The following is a 20,562-nucleotide window of genomic DNA, read 5'->3' on the forward strand; positions in this document are numbered from 1 at the left end:
ATTGCACAATGCGCAAATAAATATTCCCTTTTGCACTCTGCAAAATCTGTAGGCGTGTCAGAGAATTCCAACAGAAATGGGAACAGGAGCAGAAATCACCGGTCTTCGTTTCACTGAATCCTAGTGGTATTTACTCTTGTTGCTTTATTTAGTCTGCAAAATAATATGTAATTGACTACATTCCCCCACCACCACCATTTGCACAGTGTTTCCTTTGCATTGAAATCAGAGGGGTGGGGTGACGTAGCGACAATTTATGTAATTTACTTAATTAAAAACGTAAGTTATGTATGTTACGTAGTTTTGCCAGAGCAGATGGTGAGATGAGCAACGTAGTTTTGGGTGCAAGATGAGGTGCAGTGGAAGGGAAGCGTTGCTGCTTGTGATGAATACAGGGCTGAATGGAACAAAGAGCCCAACAAATCATGATTGGCCTTTCCATTAGGCTGAATGTGGCAGTCGCCCAAGATGACAGATGTGGAGGGGCAGGGAAGGGTGGTGAGATGTTGGGAGGACAGAGCTGTGTGGTGGAGGGCTCTGAAACACTGAAGATCTTCAAGTAAGTTTTGGCTGCCATTTCAGTATGCTTCTGTGTGGAGTATTAAGAAAGGTAGGAGCTTGCTCTCTACCTCAGGCAGCAACATGCCTTAGGCTTGACCTGCCCCGTACTATCACCATGGCAGGTATGAGCATCCCCAGGAATGTGTATGTGTGATGCAAATGCCCCAAATAAATAAATACAGGCTTGGTTTTTTGTTTTTTTTTGTTTAAAGGAAATGAGTATTGTGGTTGCGCATATTGTCTCATATTTCATGTTCTCCAAATGGTACAAACATACTCCTTTTTTAAAAAGAAAGAAAGAAATCTGAGAATCAGGGTATCTTGGCTTATCTGGGAAAGGGACACCTGCCCCTTTACACACACACACACACACACACACACACACTTCATCTAGAGGAACATCTTGTGTTGCCATAGCAACCGTAAGGAGGCCATGTAATTTTGGATTTCCATTTTGACTGACTTTTAACACGTTTTTATGATCAATTTGCAAAAGGCAGGAAGTCAATGAATTCCGATTAGGGCAACAAATCAGTGCTGAATTCATTTGAAGTCGCAGGCGAAAAAAGAAGAGCAGCGCAGCAGCTTTGCCTCCCAACACCTTCCTGCAAATACAGAACTTGACAGGAAAGGAGCTGGGTTTAAGCCCAGGGCATAGAACCCATCTTCCAGCACAGAGGCAAAGATCAACTGGCAACGGTTTGGATGAGTAACTTGGAGGGGTCTTTTTTGGGAGGGGGCATGTGTGCTGGGGTTGGGTCCCCCATTGTGATTGACTCAATAGACTTTAAGCTGCACAATATTATTATTTTTAAAAAAATGATCCTCACAGTGAAGCATGTTCCACAATGACATCCATAAATGAGAACTTCTCTGTGCATACCTGCGCTTGAGATTTAATACCTGCATAGTTTGCATTTAAAAAAAATCCTGCTGTTCCTTCAAGGAGCTCAGGATGGTGTACTGTACACCAAGGATCACCAGCATGGTCCACTCCTGATATTGTCAGACAACAGCTCCCATAGGACCCAGAATGGCTGGGGTGGCGATGGGAGTGGTAGCCCAGAAAACCTGGCAGTCTCCCCACCCGCTGCAGTAAAATGGCTTTCAAGCAAGTGCTATCGGAACTGCTGCCTCTCAGCCTAACCTGCCTCACAGGATTGTGGTGGTGGTGGGGAAAATGCATGTATGGCACCTGGAGCTTCTTGGAGAAAAAGGTGGGCTACAAATGCATCCACCCACCCAACCCTTCAATCACAGAATCAGAGTTGGAAGGGACCCTGAGGATCATCTAGTTCAACCCCCTGCAATGCAGGAACGTTTAGCCCAACGTGGGGCTCAAACCCACAACCCTGAGATTAAGAGTCTCGTGCTCTACCAACTGTGCTATCCCTCAGGGCAAGAAAACTATATAGCTTCAGCATGCTTCAGAGGTCATCTCAAGGCCAACCAGGCCAGTCTTGCTTTTGGAGGAGCTGCTCTGTGCCCTTGAAGGGCTGCTGCCTTGTTCTGCAGTCATTGGCTCCTAGCATAGTGGCAATTCGGCCTTCTGAATCCAAATAGTCTTCTGGGATAGTAAGGGGGAAATGGAGATTCCTCGTCCAGTTCATCACCTGAGCTTGAGGGAAGGTCAGACATATAACAGGGTGTCCCCAAGCTGTCTTGGTTTGTGCTTGTTTATTTGTTGTTAAGCCACACACTTTCCTGTCACTGGGAACGCGGTGGCCCTGTGGTCTAAACCACTGAGCCTCTTGGGCTTTCCGATCAGAAGGTCGGCGGTTCGAATCCCTGCAATGGGGTGAGCTCCCGTTGCTCGGTCCCAACTCCTGCCAACCTAGCAGTTTGAATGCACGCCAAAAGTGCAATTAGATAAATAGGTACTTCTCCAGCGGGAAGGTAAATGGCGTTTCTGTGCGCTGCTCTGGTTTCAGTGTTCCGTTGTGCCAGAAGTGGCTTAGTCATGCTGGCCACATGACCCGGAAAAACTGTCTGCGGACAAACGCCGGCTCCCTCGGCCTGTAAAGCGAGATGAGCGCCGCAACCCCAGAGTCGTCTGCGACTGGACTTAACTGTCAGGGGGCCCTTTACCTTTTTTAAAAAAAAAACCACACTCTTTTCTGTCACTGGGAAGAAGGGATTGTATCTTTAAGGCCAACCACTAGGGAAGATGAAATCTAGACACACAACCAGTTCTGACTGAATTTTACTCCTAATCGTTATCATCCAAAGGAGAAGACAAAAAGGGAGAACCAGCCTCAAGGTGCAAACATGGGGACCCTCTGGCTCATAAGCCCTAATTTGACCCCTCCAATCCCATTTCTCAGCAAACAAACCTACCTGTTATCATATGTGACATTGGGTGCTGGGCAGATAGGGACATGGCTGCAAAGGAGCAACTGGGAACTTAAAGGGCGCTCCCAAATGCTCCTTTGCGAGCAGGGCGTGCTGCCAGTGCTGAGCAGCTCATTGGCACTGACAGAGAGCCCTGTTGGGATCAGCTGTACTCAGGAGTTCCCTGTTGAGAACTCCCTTGTGCAGCCCTGAGAGTTTGCTATCAGTGTCACCTGATTGGCACTGAAGGTGAGCCCTCCGAAGACACACTTTCAATGCCAGTCAGCCATGAGTCCCACTTTCTCCATTTGCAGACACAGTTTGTATCCAAACTGCCCATGCAAATAGGCATGCCCCCCCCCCTGCGCAATAGGCTAGTCTGTATAGAACCAGAATAAAAACGTCCATTTGCAAGCACAGTTTGAATTCAAACCACATCTGCAAACAGACAAATTGGGGCACGCGGTCAGTGACAATCATCTGACACAGTACTAGCAGCGACACTCCTTGTAGCTGCTGCTGAACAGCATGGTGGCAATTGATGATTGATGGGTGATTGGCCACCCCAACTTTCACAATGGACTACAGGGAGGGGGAAAGGCCCGGTTCTGATTGCTGGTGTTTCCAGCCCAATTTAAAGTGCTGGTGACATGGCCGTGTCAGGGCTGGTTGTGTATGTCATCATGTGAGATTGTTCTGCAGCTATTTCCATTTAGGGGGGCCCTGCCTTACTAGAAGTTGGCCTACTGGGCTAAGCAACATTTGAATTTACTTCTAGGTTGTGCCGTTGGAAATATCGACTTCAAATCAATCAAGGAGCTTTTAAATGACAGATACCACAAGACAACTCTTCTAACCTTCAGCAGCTGTAGAATTCCAGCTTTAGTCATGGAGAAGAAAGCTCTTTTAGCCCAGAAAGGAGTCCTTCCTTATCGGCATTTTGTAGACACATCAGTTTTGCATTCAAAAGGGTGAACAGGAGGAACAAAGCCACCTCATCTAATACTGACATTTGCTTTATAGCCAAAGAAGAACCCAGTCAGTGGTGTTCTCCAGCTGACTGGGATGGGTCCTTGAACTCTGAACATGCCTCTTGCTTTTCTGGATGGAGAATTGATAGGGGTGCGGAAGAGAAACAGGCCTACTGCACAAAGGTAAAATTGGCATCCATTGCTCCTCCCACTTTTGCCTCTGGCCCCACCCACCACATTCATGCAGCCCTCAGAAGATTGCTCAGAAGGGAATGTTTCCCTCAAGCTGAAGAAGCCCCCCCCCCCATATTTCTTCTGGTGCCTGATAGCTGCCTGAGAAATCCTCGGCTCCTCAGTATGCCACATTGATGGGAGCATCCCACCGGCCTGCAAATGAAGTTTTAGGTGCTTGCTCTACGTCTAGAGCTATAGCCACCAACAAAGTTGGTGGAAATACAGGATTAGACTGCCAGTGTGTCTCCATTGCAAACGTGCGCTAACAAAATGAAAGGATGCCGACATGCGTCAGTAGAGAGTGCCATGGAGGAGCAGGTGACAAATTAGTGGCAGATGTGCTACTGCCCTCTCCTGGACACAAGTGATGTTGGATGTGAAATTAAATGCAAAGCTTGCTTTTTCATTGATGATTCATTGATGATTTCATTGATTTTCAATGAGCAGTCGCTATTTGACCGCAATCGCTCACTCGGCAGAGCATAAAAAAAATTCCTTCCAGCAGCACCTTAGAGACCAACTAAGTTTGTCATTGGTATGAGCTTTCGTGTGCATGCACACTTCTTCAGATAGAGCATGGGACTCTTAATCTCAGGGTCATGGGTTTGAGCCCCACATCGGGCAAAGCATTTCTGCATTGCAAGGAGTTGGGCTAGATGACTCTCGTGGTACCTTCCAACTCTCAAGTTAAAGGAAAGGAGATTCCAACTAAACATTAGGAAGAAGTTTCTGATAGTAAAAGCTGTTTGACAGTAGAACCGTCTCAGGAAGTTGTGGGCTCTCCTTCCTTGGAGGTTCTTAATCGGAGGTGGCATGGACACCTGTCCTGGTTGTTATAGCTGAGATTCCTGCATTGCAGGGGGTCCTTCTATTCTACAGTGGTACCTCGGTTTATGAACACAATTGGTTCCGGAAGTCTGTTCATGAACTGAAGCGTTCATAAACTGAAGCGAACTTTCCCATTGAAAGTAATGGAAAGTGAATTAATCTGTTCCAGATGGTCCGCGGAGTACTTAAACTGAAGCGTTCATAAACTGAAGCGAACTTTCCCATTGAAAGTAATGGAAAGTGGATTAATCCATTCCAGACGGGTCCGCGGAGTACTCAGCCTGAAGCGTAATTAACCCGAAGCATGGGTGTAATTGGTTGCGGAAGTCTGTTCATAAACTGAATCGTTCATAAACTGAAGCGAACTTTCCCATTGAAAGTAATGGAAAGTGAATTAATCCGTTCCAGATGGGCCCGCGGCGTTTGTAAACCGAAAATTCGTAAACCGAGGTGTTCATAAACCGAGGTTCCACTGTATTCTATTCTATTCTATTCTATTCTATTCTATTCTATTCTACAATTCTAAGTTGCTCCTGGGACCAAAACTGATGAGATGATTCCATTTCAATTGCATATATATAGATATATATAATTGGAAATGTAACTTGCCTTTTTATTTCAATGCAGAGGTTATAAACAACGCCAAAGGAATGTGTCCCTCATGGGGAAGCAGGGCTCACCAGTTCTTTTGCCAGCGACCTTGCCCTTTAAGTAGGGAAGCTTTGAAGCAACAGACCTGAAACAAAGTGACCCTTGGCGCAGAGCAAGCAGGAGTCAGCGCTTCCTTTGACCCCTTAGTCTGGCAGGCGACTATGGAAGATACACAACACCCTTCTTTTGATGTGCCCCTTCCCTCAGGGTACAGCACAGCATCATGCAAAAATAACTTCGGCTGCAATCCTAAACTCACATACTGGGAGCTGAGTTCAGCAACATCTGGAGGGCCACAGATTCCCCATCCCTGCCGCTGAGAATCATAGTTTGGTGAAGTGTACAATCTAACTTGATGCCCTCTGGAAGTTGCGTGGCTGCAGGTCCTATGAGCTCTAGCCAGCATGTCCAATGCTGTGGGAAATGGGAAGTGTAGCCTGGCAGCTAATTGATCTGCCAAGTTGGCTGTCCCAGTCCAGAGCCTTTCTTTCCAAAGGGAGGGAATTTTTCCTAGAGGAGTCATACAGTGGTGCATTCTGTAGTTCATTGGGAACTGGGTCTGAGTTGTGAGCCTTTCTCCAAACGATTATGGCCTGATTCCAAGCTCCTCCCACCGTGAGCATCTGGCCCCTACAAGCTTGCCCCAAAGGGAAGCCAGCCCTTAGGTTGAGAAAAGGTCTGGCATGCTGGAAAGTGCTTTTAAACATGTGCACATGCAAAAGAAGGAAAACTGCAAGAGCCACACACTCTAATTGATAATTACACTTTGTAGTTGTGATGTTGCCTCAACAACTTGCATTGTAGTGATGGGGGTGGAGGAGGGTGGAACCAATTGGTTTAATTTTAAGACTGCACTCCTTAATCTTTTAACTGTATAGTCTTTATCCTGCAGTCTGTAATATGCACAGTGTACAACCTGATCTTAGAAACCTAGGCCCTGGCGCACACCAGTGACATCACTGCTGTGCGCCAGGGAGTGTTTGCAGCAATGCTGAATATTAAAGTGGCGCCTGAATTAAATGGAAATTGGAACAAATTAAAGGCAAACTAAATATAGTTTTTTTTCAATGAGACTCTTTTTTGGGGTCACTTGTAGCTCACTGGGTTTTGCATTATCAACAGGATTGCCAACTGATTCTGTTAATCGCAGAATTTGGCTCAAAATGTATAGTTCAATTAAAATTGAATAGTGTTTCAGAACAAGGGCAACCTTATCCAAATCTACTTTTCCATAAAGCAGTGAGCATTGCACTATTGTCCTGATACTTTGAACCTTTTTGCCCATGTCCTAATATTAGGCAGCTTGCAGCATGCCCTTAAGACTACAAAAACTCATAATGCAGTGCAGCTGTTATGAAACATACATATTGGAGGAATATAATTTGAAGAGAGATTATATTGTTTGCAAATGGAACCACACAGAATGTGGCTGTGCAGACATATTTTTTCCATAGATATTTACAGCCCAGGGGCAGAAAACCAGAAAATAATAGCATATACATTGTCTCCTTGACTTCTACATCCGTGGGTGTTTTTTTTTAGTCAAACAGCACTTGACCACCTAGGGATACTGTCTTTTGGATGTCCGCCATCTTTTTTTCTGAGCGAGTGAGCAACCAATGTCATCCTTTACGGTTCATTAAGTTCCATGAGGCTGGCCAGATGAGAAGTCTACGTATTTGCAATTAATATCCATATTTCCTATCACTAATGCTCTTTGGGGATTGACAAGAGGCCCACTGCCATACTATAACGTTTTGGCAGCCTCGAGGACTGGCAAGTCCCAATCACACACCCTTTGATTTGGAGAGTTTCCTCTTCCCCTTTTGGCACACTCGCCGGTGTCACCAAGAGCGGAAGCAAGAGGCCGTGCCAAGGTTTTGTGCAGAGCAGTGGATAACATTACTGTTCGTTACCCACTTCATCTTGACATGGCATTAGCATGCCCCTGGGCGAGCCGGTTCAGGCATGGTGCCATCTGAAGGGCTGAGCATATTCGAGGCACAGTATGTGTGTTGGGAACAGGAGTGTTGAAGTAGCGAGGCCTCTCAGCGAAGCAGATCCAAATGGAATTGTTTCCAGCATTTAAGTGCCGAGTCGGAGGCTGACACTATACAGCAGGGTTTCGTTTCGACTTGGACTGGTGTTCAGGGCCCTACATGAGAGTAATCGGGAATAAATGTCGTCAAGCGTGCCAAATCAGCCATTGTAGCAGGAAACAGAGGTCTCTGCATGCAGGCACACAGACATTTAAGGTATTCTGCTGTATGGGATGGAAAATGAGCCATTTTTGATGTTTTTTTGTTTGTTAATTGTTTATTAAATGTGTATACCACCCAATACCCACAGGTTTTAGGCAGTGCGACATAAAAATTGTAATATAAAAACACAAAATGCATAATAAAACAAAAAACAAAACAACCCAATAACCCCCACCCCACCCTAACACATTTTAAAAGAAAATAAAAAAAATCCTTCTAGTAGCACCTTAAGGTAAAGGTCAGGCATCCCCAAACTGCGGCCCTCCAGATGTTTTGGCCTACAACTCCCATCATCCCTAGCTAACAGGACCAGTGGTCAGGGATGATGGGAATTGTAGTCCAAAACATCTGGAGGGCCAAAGTTTGGGGATGCCTGCTAAAGGTAAAGGGGCCCCTGACCATCAGGTCCAGTCGTGTCCAACTCTGGGGTTGCGGCGCTCATCTCGCTCTATAGGCCGAGGGAGCCAGCGTTTGTCCGCAGACAGCTTCCGGGTCATGTGGCCAGCATGACAAAGCTGCTTCTGGCGAACCAGAGCAGAGCACGGAAACGCCGTTTACCTTCCCGCCGGAGCGGTCCCTATTTATCTACTTGGGCTTTGACGTGCTTTCGAACTGCTAGGTTGGCAGGAGCTGGGACCGAGCAACGGGAGCTCATCCCGTTGCAGGGATTCCAACCACCAACCTTCTGATCAGCAAGCCCTAGACTCTGCAGTTTAACCCACAGCGCCACCTGGGTCCCAAAACTACTTAGTGGTTCCTCTGTGTGTAAAGGAGACGTGGTAACCACTACACACAGAACTTAGTTGGTCTCTAAGGTGCTACTAGAAGAATTTTTTTATTTTGTTTTGACTGCGTCAGACCAACATGGCTACCTACCTGTAACATTTTAAAAGGACGTTGGATGTTGGCCTTTCATATGCAGAGACTGGCCAAGCATGTTGCATGTTGCAAATGAGACAGGAGACCCACTGTGCCCATGCACACAGAGTCATCCAGATCAGGGTTTGTGCATTTCTTTCTGAAGCAAATGAACAGCTGAGCCCAAATTAGGGATGCTGCAAGAAATTAAGCAAAGGAGCGTACAAATAAGAACCTCCACCCTTGACTGGTTATTCACAAGGAGGAATGGGTTGAACACAGTCCAAGTCATGCAGCAAGCAGCTGAATCAGGGCTGGATTCAGCTTGATCCTCCGGCCACCCTACCTCTGCTGCCTCCTCCATCCTAGAAGTCCCCCTAGGAGTTGGAGTCCCACAACAACTGGAGGGACAATGCCCCCCTTTTAAGATGAGTCAGATTCATGGAGAAAAAGCTATTAAGGTTTAGTAGCCGCAATGACTATGTCCCACCTTTTCTGCCAGATGCAAGAATGCTTCTGAACTCCAGTTGCTGGGTGGGAACTTGAACCTTGGCCTCCCAGATCTTGGTCCAACACTCTCTAACCATTACACAACACTGGCCTCTTATAGGTGCCTGTTGTACCTCTGTGAGGAGGGAATTGCACATCTTAGGGGTTGTCGCAAATAATGCCATCACTTCCCCTGGACTTCTGTGGGTGGCAGAACTACCAAGAGGACTTCCTCTGCAGATCTTAACATCCAAGAAGGTCTGTGAGGATACGGGAGGCCTTTCAGGTTAAACAGGTTGTTGTTGATGATGATTAGTGCTTTTTTTCTAGAAAAAAGTGCCAGTACTCACCATGATCCTTTTCCTCCTTCTCTCTCTCTCTCTCTCTCTCTCTCTCTCTCTCTCTCTCACACACACACACACACAGCATCCTGTCTTCCCCTTTCTCCTTCTCCTGCCTTCCTATCCTCCTAGTAACCAGTTGGACCATCTGCACTCGCCTCTGTGGCTTGCCCCAGCCACAGAATGGGCAGTTCCAGCAGCAGCGGTTCCAGCAACAAAGGTTGCTTTCTCCTCCCATTTCTCTCTCTCTCCACCAAGCAGAGGTGAAGGAGAAGCAGCACACACACCTGGCCACTTGTGGCGTAGTGAGGCAGTGGCATAGCAGCGCACCCAAGGGGGGAGAGTGCACATTGCGGGGCAGCTGAGGGGGAACAGTGCAACCTGTTGACTGAGAGCAGCAACTACAGCCCTGAACAAGGGCCTCCTTTCCCTCGCCTCCACCTCAGCTTTCCGCAACCCCCCTTTTCGCCACAGTTGCTTCCTTGCACTCCCCATCCTCTATTTCCCTTACCACAAGATTTGGAAGAGGAAAAAAGTGCTGGTACTGTGTATCGTTGAGTACCGCCAGAAATGAAAAAGCTCCATTGATGATGGTTTCAGACCAGAAAGTAATTTGAATTAATTTCCTTTAAGGGAAAAAAATCAACCCAAATAACGACTGCTTCTTGTTTTCTATGTGCACTGTGGACCCTACAGCCAGTGCGTAGTTAAACTATGGAACTCACCGCCACAGTAGGCAGTGAGGGCCACTAACTTGAATGGCTTGAAAAGAGGATTAGACAAATTCATGGAGGAAGAGAGGGCTTTTGGTGGCTAATAGCCACAGTGGCTATGCTCTGCCTCTAGAGTTGATGGAAACTATGCTCCTGGAAAGCAGGTGAGGGGAGAGAGCTTTGGTGCTCAAATCCTGCTTGCTGGCTTCCCACAGGCAATTGTCTGGCTACTGTGAGAACAGGATGCTGGACTAGTTGGGCCACTGGCCTGATCCAGTAGGCTCTTCTTATGTTTTTATGTCCAGTTTCTCCTCACCCAGAGAACGTCTGTAGAAAGGCCTGAAACGATCCCATCCCGCGCTCCCACAAAATGCTCCGCTTTGGTGAGGCCTATATAGAGCCACGATTGTTTAGCATGGCACCGCAGCTGGGTCAATGGCTTATTTTGTTTTGAGAGTTATAAAAAGCCTATGTTTTGTCAATCTGTCATCCCGAAGGAACAAGCCTAGAGACTTGTTAGCCAAGCTTATTTTTGTTTGGTTTCATTTAAGAGCCCACATTCATCAGGGGGCCTGGCATCGCTGCCTTAGTCATAAAGTCATTGTGCCCCAGTTTATTTAGACATGTCTGGCCTGTTAATTGCAAAAAGGAAGGGTTTTTTGGGGGGGGAGCCTTCAGGATTGTGGAAGAGACATCAATCAGTGTCTATGAGAGATTCCCTTAAAAAAAGAGAAAAAAGTAAGGCTAAACTTCAGGGAAAGAAACAGGCTGCAGGAGGAAAACACGCAGGGTTATGAGCAGGTACATGGCCTGCTATGGCATGGGGCTGTTTGGATGAAGGATGTGAGGAAAAGGTGTACATTTGTAGCCTAAAAGTCATTAACACCAGGGGTGTACTTAGTGCTTTAACTTTAAAAAGAAAGAAAGAAAGAAAGAAAGAAAGAAAGAAAGAAAGAAAGAAAGAAAGAAAGAAAGACTATTCATGAAGTTGTTGCAGCAAGTGCCACCCTTTTAACATTTGGGGTGAAAAGTGCTGTTACTACATACCTTCACATAAAAAAAAGAACTGGGTGTACCACCAGTTGACTAATCTGCTACTTCTTCACTTCAAAAGTAGCACATTCCATGTACCTGCAAAGTTGACAAAATATATTGTGGCTTGCACCCCGATATCTGAGGGGTGAGAGACTCCAGGTGTTCCTGTGTTTATTCATGGTTCTGTTTTCTTTCTTTTTAAAAATAATATTTATTAAGTTTTCCATTTTAACAATCCAATAAAAACCACATCAAAACATTCCAAATCATAATACAATCAAAAAAAGCCAAATAATCACACCAAATTATATATCTTTGGGTGACTTCCCATGCTCTGAAGTTCGGGGAGTAATCATCTAATATTGTACTGCATTCCTTAATTAGTCCAAATAGTCCCGATAAACATTTCCAATGTTGACCCGTCCTTTATTTTTAACAGCCTCTGAATTCGTTTAGCAAGCTGGCTAGTCCTTTGTAGTTCTGTGTGAAATATTTTAATTTTCTTCTTCTTTATTTTCCTGTTGTAATCCAAAGTTCTTATTGACGCCACTTTCACTTTCTGTGAAAGTGTTTCGTTTTCTTGGAATGACGGTGAATGGAGAATGCAGTGTGTTTAGGATGCATGGTTTTATTTACTCGTATATCCAACCTGAGCACAGGATGGAGGGGCTCGCAGCATCAACACGCCAAGAGAACTTGCCTTCCCATGGACTCCTGCTCAGATCCCCAAACCATAGCTCTTGGCTCCAGCACAGAGTAAGACAGGCCTCTGTGTCTCCTGCTTCCAGCATCAGCCCCAGCATCAGCAAAAAGTCCTTGGCCTGTTGCTCCCCATCTTAAGATGATGTGGCATCCAGCTAACCGGGGGGGGGGGGCAGAAAAGGCCCACCCATAGCAATCTGTTAGGACATGCAAAGGACAGTACTTAACTGGCCAGCCAATGCCATTGCCTTAGCAAAGGAACTGGTTTGACTGGTTTCCTCTTCTATCAGAGGTACAGGATTGCAGGTTCAAAAGGACCCACAGGCATCATTCAGACTGACCCCTCCAACCTATAACAATCTATACTCTGATCTCACCAAATGTTTGCATTGCTTCAATACTGTCCGGTGCCTGTTTTTATTTTATTAGATCCTTCCCTTCTTCCCCATTCCTTATGAAGCTGCCTTATCCCAAGCCAGAGCATTGTTCCATGCAGCTCAGTATTTTTTTAATAATAATTTTTATTAATTTTTTCAAATAAGCAAAACAAATTACATTCCATCGCATATTCACTCTCCTCTTTACCATTCGCTCTGCCGAGCTTGTGACTTCCCTCCCTCCCACCATTCGGCTTTGTTTCTCAATCTGAATCTCACAGTTCCCTCTTATAAATCAAGTTCACATTGTAGGATTTATTTCAATCCCACAAGTGTCTTCAAACTTCTACAGTTATTACTAATGTAGTCAATAAATTTACTCCAATCTCTCTGGAACTTTGTCTCACCCTGATTTCGGATCCCACAGGTCAGCTTTGGCAGTTCAGCATAGTCCATCATCTTTGTTTGCCACTCCTCAATCGTTGGTATCTCCTGTAATTTCCACTTTTGGGCTATCCATGCAGCTCAGTATTGTTTGCACTGATTGGCAGCAGCTCTATAGGATTTCACAATGGGAGCTGGCCCAGCTCTAGCTGGAGATGCCAAAGGTTGAACTTGGTACTTACTGTGTGTAAAGCATTTATTCAGGAGCTGCTCAAGGTATCTGATAAGACCCAACATTCTTTAATCCCAGTTTCCCCCCTCTATTTGGAGTGTTCAAAGTGAGTGGCTGACACCTGTCTGTCTCACCACTAACATAGTTCAACAGGTACAGAATGAAAACAATCTACCTTATTAAAATAATAAAATATGCAACACCTACAAACCTAATACCTACAAACAACTTGTGGATTTCCCCCAGACATTTGGTTGGTCACTGTGAGAAGCAGATGCTGGCATTAGATCAGGCTCCCTCAAACTCGGCCCGCCAGATGCTTTTGGCCTACAACTCCCATGATCCCTAGCTAGCAGGACCAGTGGTCAGGGATGATGGGAAATGTAGTCTCAAAACATCTGGAGGGCCGAGTCTGAGGAAGCCTGCATTAGATGATCCAGCAATCTCTTTTTATTTTCTCATGTTTTGGAGTATTATAGCTTTACTTAGTGCTGCTGTGAAAAATCCCTGTTAGTACTTTGTTAGAAGAGACCCCGCTCCTCTCTCCTAGTGTCACGCCATGAAGTGTACGGTGACATCTACTGGCTGAATAAATATACTGCATGGAGCCTGTAGCACTGCAGGTACCAGGCTAGTAGGAACCGGAGGAAGTAACCTGTGACTCTCATTTCCTCTTAACATTTCCTTGGATGGGGACGAGGGGGAGAGAAAATGTGCTCAGTCTTCTTTGCTTTGTCTGCTGAAACCCACGTTTTTGGAGTAAGTGATTCAAGTGTCGTTTCCTTTTGGGAACTGGTGCAGTCCTCTGCTGCATGTCCTAAGGTGGGGTAAAAATGCTGATATTCGATTCTGTTCTTATCCACACAGGAAGAACTGTGTTCACACAACCAGGAAGAAGCACAAACTGTTGAATGACCCTGGAGCACGGCTGCCATGTGCTTCTCTTCGACGCCAGTGGCTACAGGTATGAAATAATCCCTCCCCTCCCCCCCGGCTCCCTGCAGTTTCAGCAGTAACAGTGCTTGAATGATGCATGGCATGGAGAAAGTGGAGAGAGAAAGTGCCCCTCCCTCTTTTTATGACACCACAACTCATGGACATTCGATGAAGCTCAAGGCGGGAAGATTAAGGGCTAGCAAAAGGAAAATACTTTATGCAGCACACAGTTAAAAGTGTGGAGTTCCCTCCCCGAAGAAGTAGTGGTGACCACCAACTCAAATGGCTTCTAAAAGGGTTAGACAACTTCATGGAGGATAAGGCTATAAATGACCTGTGTTGGTGTTGACCTTTAAAGCCCTAAACGGCCTTGGTCCTGTATACCTGAAGGAGCTTCTCCACCCCCATCGTCCAGCCCGGACACTGAGATCCAGCGCCAAGGGCCTTCTGGCGGTTCCCTCATTGCGAGAAGTGAGGTTACAGGGAACCAGACAGAGGACCTTCTCAGTAGTGGCACCCGCCCTGTGGAACACCCTTCCATCAGATGCCAAGGAAATAAGCAGCTATCCTATTTTTAAAAGACAACTGAAGGCAGCCCTGTTTAGGGAAGTTTTTAATATTTAATGCTGTATTGTTTTAATACTTGATTGGGTATTATAGTGGCTGGGGAGACTCAGCCAGATGGGTGGGGTACAAATAATAAATTTTATTATTATTATTATTATTATTTCTTTTACTACTACTAGTACTACTACTACTACTAACTCTGATGGCTATGCTGTGCCTTTGCAGTTTGAGGCAGTGATGCTTCTGAATACCAGTTGCTGGAAACCACAAGAGGGGAGAAGGCTCTTGTGTTCAAATCCTGCTTTCAGGTTTCTCACAGTCATCTAGCTGGCCACTGTGAGAACAGGATGCTGGACTAGATGGGCCCCTGGCCTGATTCAGCTTCTTACGTTCTTATAAGGGAAATCTGCAAGCGCTCCAGTTGTAGCCAGATCATGCCCTGTGTTCCCTCCTGAAACAGGAGCTGTCCCCTCTTTAAACTAAGCACCAGGCAGTAAGAAAACATTCCTCATAAGATTGCAGATTTTAAAAGTCTGAGACCAGGACCTCTATATAATAACAATAACAATAACAATAGTTTATTATTTATACCCTGCCCATCTGGCTGGGTTTCCCCAGCTGCTCAGGGCAGCTCCCAACAGAATATTAAAAACACAATAAAACATCAAACATTAAAAACTTCCCTAAACAGGGCTGTCTTCAGATGTCTTCTAAAAGTCAGATTGTTGTTTATTTCCTTGACATCTGATGGGAGGGGTTCCACAGGACGGGTGCCACTACCGAGAAGGCCCTCTGCCTGCTTCTCTGTATCTTCACTTATCATAGTGAGGGAACCACCAGAAGGTCCCCAGCGCTGGATCTCTGTGTCCGGATTGAACTATGGGAGTGGAGACGCTCCTTCAGGTATACTGGGCCGAGGCTGTTTAGTGTTTTAAAGGTCAGCACCAAAACTTATAATTGTGAATTGTGAATTCCTCTAAAGGACCCTCTTTCCCCACATTAATTTTTCAGCCTCTTCATTTAAAATTGTTTGGATCCTGCTTGGCTAATAGCACAAAGCTGTTAACCTCAAGTAGGAATGTGGGAGAAATTCATGTCAGTTCACATTTAAAGGGGAAGTTACCTGATCTGTACTTTCTGAAAGAAAATGGGAACCAAAACAGAGTCATCCTTCAAAATTTGCCCTTCTCTGAATTTTGCAATGTAGTCGTGCAATCAAGCAGTGTGTGCATGTACTTGGCAAAGTGTGCATGGGAAAAATGCACATAGCAGAGAAAATAACATACAAAATACATTATAGGATGGGGAAATGCTTTGCAAGAATGTAGTCAAAATTTAATGCAAGCATGAAAGTTGGGAGAACGTCGCGTTCAATGACATTTTATACTTTTAAAAAATGAAAAGTGATGTGGAAATATGGAGAGTTGAACTTCAGATCAGAAAAATGAGGAACTGAGAAACCAAAATTGACATTCATCCATCCCTAACTTCAAATAAAGTATTAAAAGATGATGTTGATGATGATGATGAAAGATTGTATTTGATGGTGGCCTTTTGCTAGCAGAAACAGCCTATTCTCACATGAGTTAAGACATCCATCTTTTACCAATCTCTCCTGCTTATTGCAGCCCCCTGGAAGCTTCAGTACTGTAGGTGGTGGTGGAGACTGCTGAAGACTGAATCCTTTGCCTTGCACCAGTGTATCACCCAATAGTGCAAAGCCACCACTGGATGCAAAATTGGAGAGCCTGTGGCCCTCCCTGTTTCATTGGACTTCAGCTCTCCATCTGTCATGGCTACTTTCGTTAAGATTCCTGCATTACAGGGGGTTCGGATAGTGGCAAGCAGTGTTAGCACGAGGTTTTTGAAGGCCCTTGAGCCCATCATCCCAAGCTAGCAAGACCAGTGGCCAGCGATGATGGGAGTTGTAGTCCAAAAACAATTAGATACCCAAGTTTCGGAAATACTGCTCTATAGGGTCCTCTGCCAAAACACACACAAAAAAAACCATTGTCAGCTGCTCTATATGAGAGGCTCCTTTGTTCCCCATTGGATAGCCCTGCCATTAGGCAGAGTGAGGTGGCTGCTTCTGACAGCAAATTGTGCATGGTTAAATATATTGTTGATATATTTCAATTACAGGCAGGAGGGTAGGAAGTGCTTCTGGTGCCAAAATATTTGGGTATTTATGCACCTCAATTTAAGGGAGGGGGTGTCATTTGCTGCTCTGCCCTAGGCATCAAAATGTCTTGGGCCTTTAATGGCATCACCAGAGTTTGCACTTGCTTCTTCCCCTCTGTGACCGAACAACATTCTGATGGTGCTCCATCTTGTCGTAGGCTAAGGCAATGCTTATCTTGAGTGCAGAAGCCCAGACAGTGAGAGTGTTGATGCAAATGGCTAGCTCTTGCAGCCTTTGCCAACTATTGATTAGGTATCTGATTTGCTTCCCCCTGACAATAGGCCACAAGACTAAGCCAATAAAGCAAGGGGAATGAAAACCTGTCATGATCATTCGATGCAACCGGCAGGCCAATGGGAAGGAGGAACTAATGGTTGCATGAGGGGAAGGTGGGAGGGAGGCAGAAATCTGTCTTAGCAACAGAAGAAAACAACCTTCTCTCCTCCCTGTCCTCGTCACCTCCCAGTGTCCCAGCTCAGCTGCATGGGGAAGATTCCTGCTTGTGTTTCTTAATAATATTTTGAACTGGCCTGCTTCTCAGATGGAATGTGGCTTAAAACAAACGAAGACTAGCTTACCTGGGCAACTCCCCATCAGCTTTATAAAGGTTATGTGTGTGAGAGATAATTTTCCCTCCTTCTCCAGTCATCTGATCTTTGGGCAGAAATAGATGGCTATTGTCTCGTTTGGTTCTTAATCTCTCCCTGTAGGTAACCCTGACTGCAAATTAAGATCAGCTTCATTTATTTCTGCCTTTAATAAGTTCCCAGTACAGATGAAAGCATCATTTGAAACCCACTCTAGTTTTATCGGACAGGATGGTATTTATTTACCACTAGGACGATGCTCATGAAAAGGTAGGAATGTGTATGGCAATGTGGTCCCTGGCAGTCACGTCCTTTCCCAGAAGGCCTTGGGCACATGCCCCTCTGTCTTCTGACTTATTGCAGATGTTGCTGAACAATGACTCCCGTCTGCTTACTGAAAACCTTACCAAATCCTCTTCAATGGCTACTAGCCATGATGGCTGTGTTCTGCCTCCACCATCAGAGTCAATACTCCTCTGAACACTTGTTGTTGGGAATTACAAGTGGTTTAACAGTCCATCCCTCCCTGCAGTGAACTATGGGAATTGTAGCTCTTGGAATGGAATAAGGATCTCCTTAGCACTCTCCGCACCCTTAAACTACAGTTACCAGGATTCTTCGGGGGGGGGGAGCCATGGCTGTTTAAAGCAGTATGATGGCACTTTAAATGTATGGTGTAGCTGGGGCCCCAGTGTGATATTTCCCTCCTCTGAAAGAAAGACATAGAACTGAACGTAAGTCAGATGCTTTCAGTATGTTTTAGCACATGGAAGTGGTCAGGGGCATGCTGCAAGAGACTGAAATGCGCTACTTCTTGGTCCAGTCCAACTTTCAAAGCCCAAGTTGGAGCCTTTGTGAGATCAATTAACAGTGTTGAGATCTACTGGATATAGCCAATCTGTGTCCAACTTTACCCCATAAAAATGATTTGGGAATTTGGTGCTAAGGGAATTTATGATGGTGTGTGTGTGTGTGTGTGTGTGTGTGTGTGTGTGTGTGTGTGTAAAATCTATATAAAGCCATCTGTTTGTTTCCAAATGATTTGTATCATTTTTTTCTGGGAAAGACCTTGGGCTCCCATCAAAGTTCAAGTCACTCACAGCTAGCCATGGGCCAGAAATAGGTGCCTTGAAGGGACTGCCCTTCTCCACCTTCACCTAAAGCCTCATCCAGCAAACTCAGCAGAGCCTATGCTCTGAGCTCTGCAATCTGGATGAGTTTTCAACCTTCTTACCAGTACACTACACCCAGGGAAGCCAGCATGGCATTCTCCAAGCAATGTTGTGCTGCAGCTCTCACCATTCTTGACCTTTGTGCATGCTGGTTGGAGCTCTACTTTTGTATCCCACTTTTCCTCCAAAGGAGCTTAGGGTGACAGGCAACAAAACAGCCAAAGAGTACATTAGAACAGTTCAAAAACATCTGAAAACATTCAAGTCCTTGCTTTTTCTCTTTCAATGGAGATTTGTTCTGCCTGTGCTCCAAGACGGTGACGTTTGTGTCTACGGGAAGCAAAAGACTCGTGTTAAAATCCACTCTTGGAAGCTATTAGCATGTTGTCAAGGGCCATAGACAGCTCTGAGAGGTTGACTCTCTCCTCCTTGTTGACATCCACGCTCTTAAGGAATCTCCATGCAATTTTCAATCCTTTCCTGGGCTGAGCGGTAGACAACTTGCTCAGGACTTGCAAAGACCAACAACATCGAGAGGGGCACCACATTAGCTAGAGCTTTTGTGCTGGCAGCTGGTGGCATGGTGGGCTGTGTTGCTCACCTGACTTCCATCCAGCTGAGCCACAGCTGCAAAGCAGGATGGAGAGAGAAAGGGGGTGTGGACAGGGTGGGGGTGGGGAATGTGTTTTAAATGTCTGGTGTGTACACAACCCCGGTGTGCATCAAATCACAGCTTTCTGTGTGATGCAAACACACCTTTTAGGATTTTCTTTGCTTACTGTTCCAAGGGAAAGATGTGCTGGATGTTTTCTAGTTTGCATGATCAGGGGTTTCTAGTAAACAAGGGAGCCTTGGGATATGTAAAGGCTCAGCTTTTTAGTTGGTGTGGGGGTACATGTTGCTAACCCTATGTGTCAGTCAGCGACTCCCAAGCGAACGTACACCTGCTTTCCTTTACCAACCCCACCAACCCCACTTTCCTTCTTCCTCCCCAGGGGTGATTGGGGTTGTTTATTGGTGAAGGGAGGACAGATGACAAATAGGCTTAGCCACAGCAATGGAATGCAAGTGAGTCCCCGCTATTTTTTTAATTAAGAAGTGATGACAGCCGACTTAATTCCCTGAGTCTGCAGTTAAGAGTTTCCTGACCTAGACGTTATTGGACATGGTCCTCAGACTGATATATATTGTTCCCAGTGGTCCTGCTGTTGTGCCCTTTGTCTAGACGTATGCAGGGTGGACAAAATCTATGCTTCTTATCAGCATACACATAATGAGGCAGGGAAATGAGAATGCTTAAGAGTTTGGGACAAAGCAGCAGGTGAGATGGAATTTCCAGGGGGAAACCATAATGCCAACATTTTCTACCCTTTTCCAGTATTGATCTGGCTTTTGTAGTTACTTGGATTTATTGCCTACATATTTTTAAATGTATAGTATATCCTGCCCTTAGTATCTCAGATCAGGGAAGATTAGACCTCCTAATAATAACCATCAACGTCAGTGAAAAATCAGCACACATGTCTAATTATTTTTCATCTTCGTAGGATTTTGATCAGTGTCCAAATGTTATAAGAATGCTGCATGGCTATCTTCAAAATGGGTGTGGTTGTCTGGAACACTGAACAGAAGCAATTTACGCTGCAACATTTTATTGCGGGTCTCACTTGTACATAATACTCACCTAAGAAGGGGTCATTATTCTTGGTATAGGACCCAACTCCTAGGAGCCGGGGTCCCTTCAGCCCCCCCCATAAAATATTCAAGGGGCCCAGGTACCCACCCACCCCATTAATGGGTGTTGCCATTCAAATGGTGTGTGTGTGCTGTGTCATGTAATCAATTATGTGGGGGCAGGGCTTACCTGCCCTCCAATATTTTTTTCAAGTTGGCACTCTGATTCTTGGTAGTGACCTAGCCGCTCCCAATCTCAGTTGAGTCCAAGTCTGGATTTGCAGGTAGTCAGGGCCGCCTCGCCCATTGATTCTAGTGGCGCGGGGCGCCGGGGCGCCTGGGCGCTCAGGGGGTGCTGAGGGGCGCCCCAGCGAGTGGGGGAGCTGCGCAGCGGCCTCCCTTTTCCCTCCACCAGCTGCGCCACTCAGGGGAGAGCAGGGAGCCCAAGCAGAGCAGGGGTACTAGGACCCTGTTCC

At 45.7% G+C, this 20,562-nt stretch overlaps 1 long non-coding RNA gene across 6 annotated transcripts in view; it reads left to right on the forward strand.

Annotated features, from left to right (window-relative positions):
* The window catches only part of LOC118097159 (uncharacterized), a 119,500-nt gene that overhangs the window by 64,667 nt on the left and 34,271 nt on the right, over positions 1 to 20,562 (forward strand). For all 6 annotated transcript variants that reach the window (XR_009558595.1, XR_009558596.1, XR_009558597.1 and 3 more), the window contains exon 3: positions 13,836 to 13,932. This is a non-coding gene — a long non-coding RNA (uncharacterized LOC118097159). The remainder of the gene's footprint in view (positions 1 to 13,835; positions 13,933 to 20,562) is intronic.

This window comes from Zootoca vivipara, chromosome 15 (assembly GCF_963506605.1).
Source record: "Zootoca vivipara chromosome 15, rZooViv1.1, whole genome shotgun sequence".
Classification (NCBI taxonomy): Eukaryota; Metazoa; Chordata; class Lepidosauria; order Squamata; family Lacertidae; genus Zootoca; species Zootoca vivipara.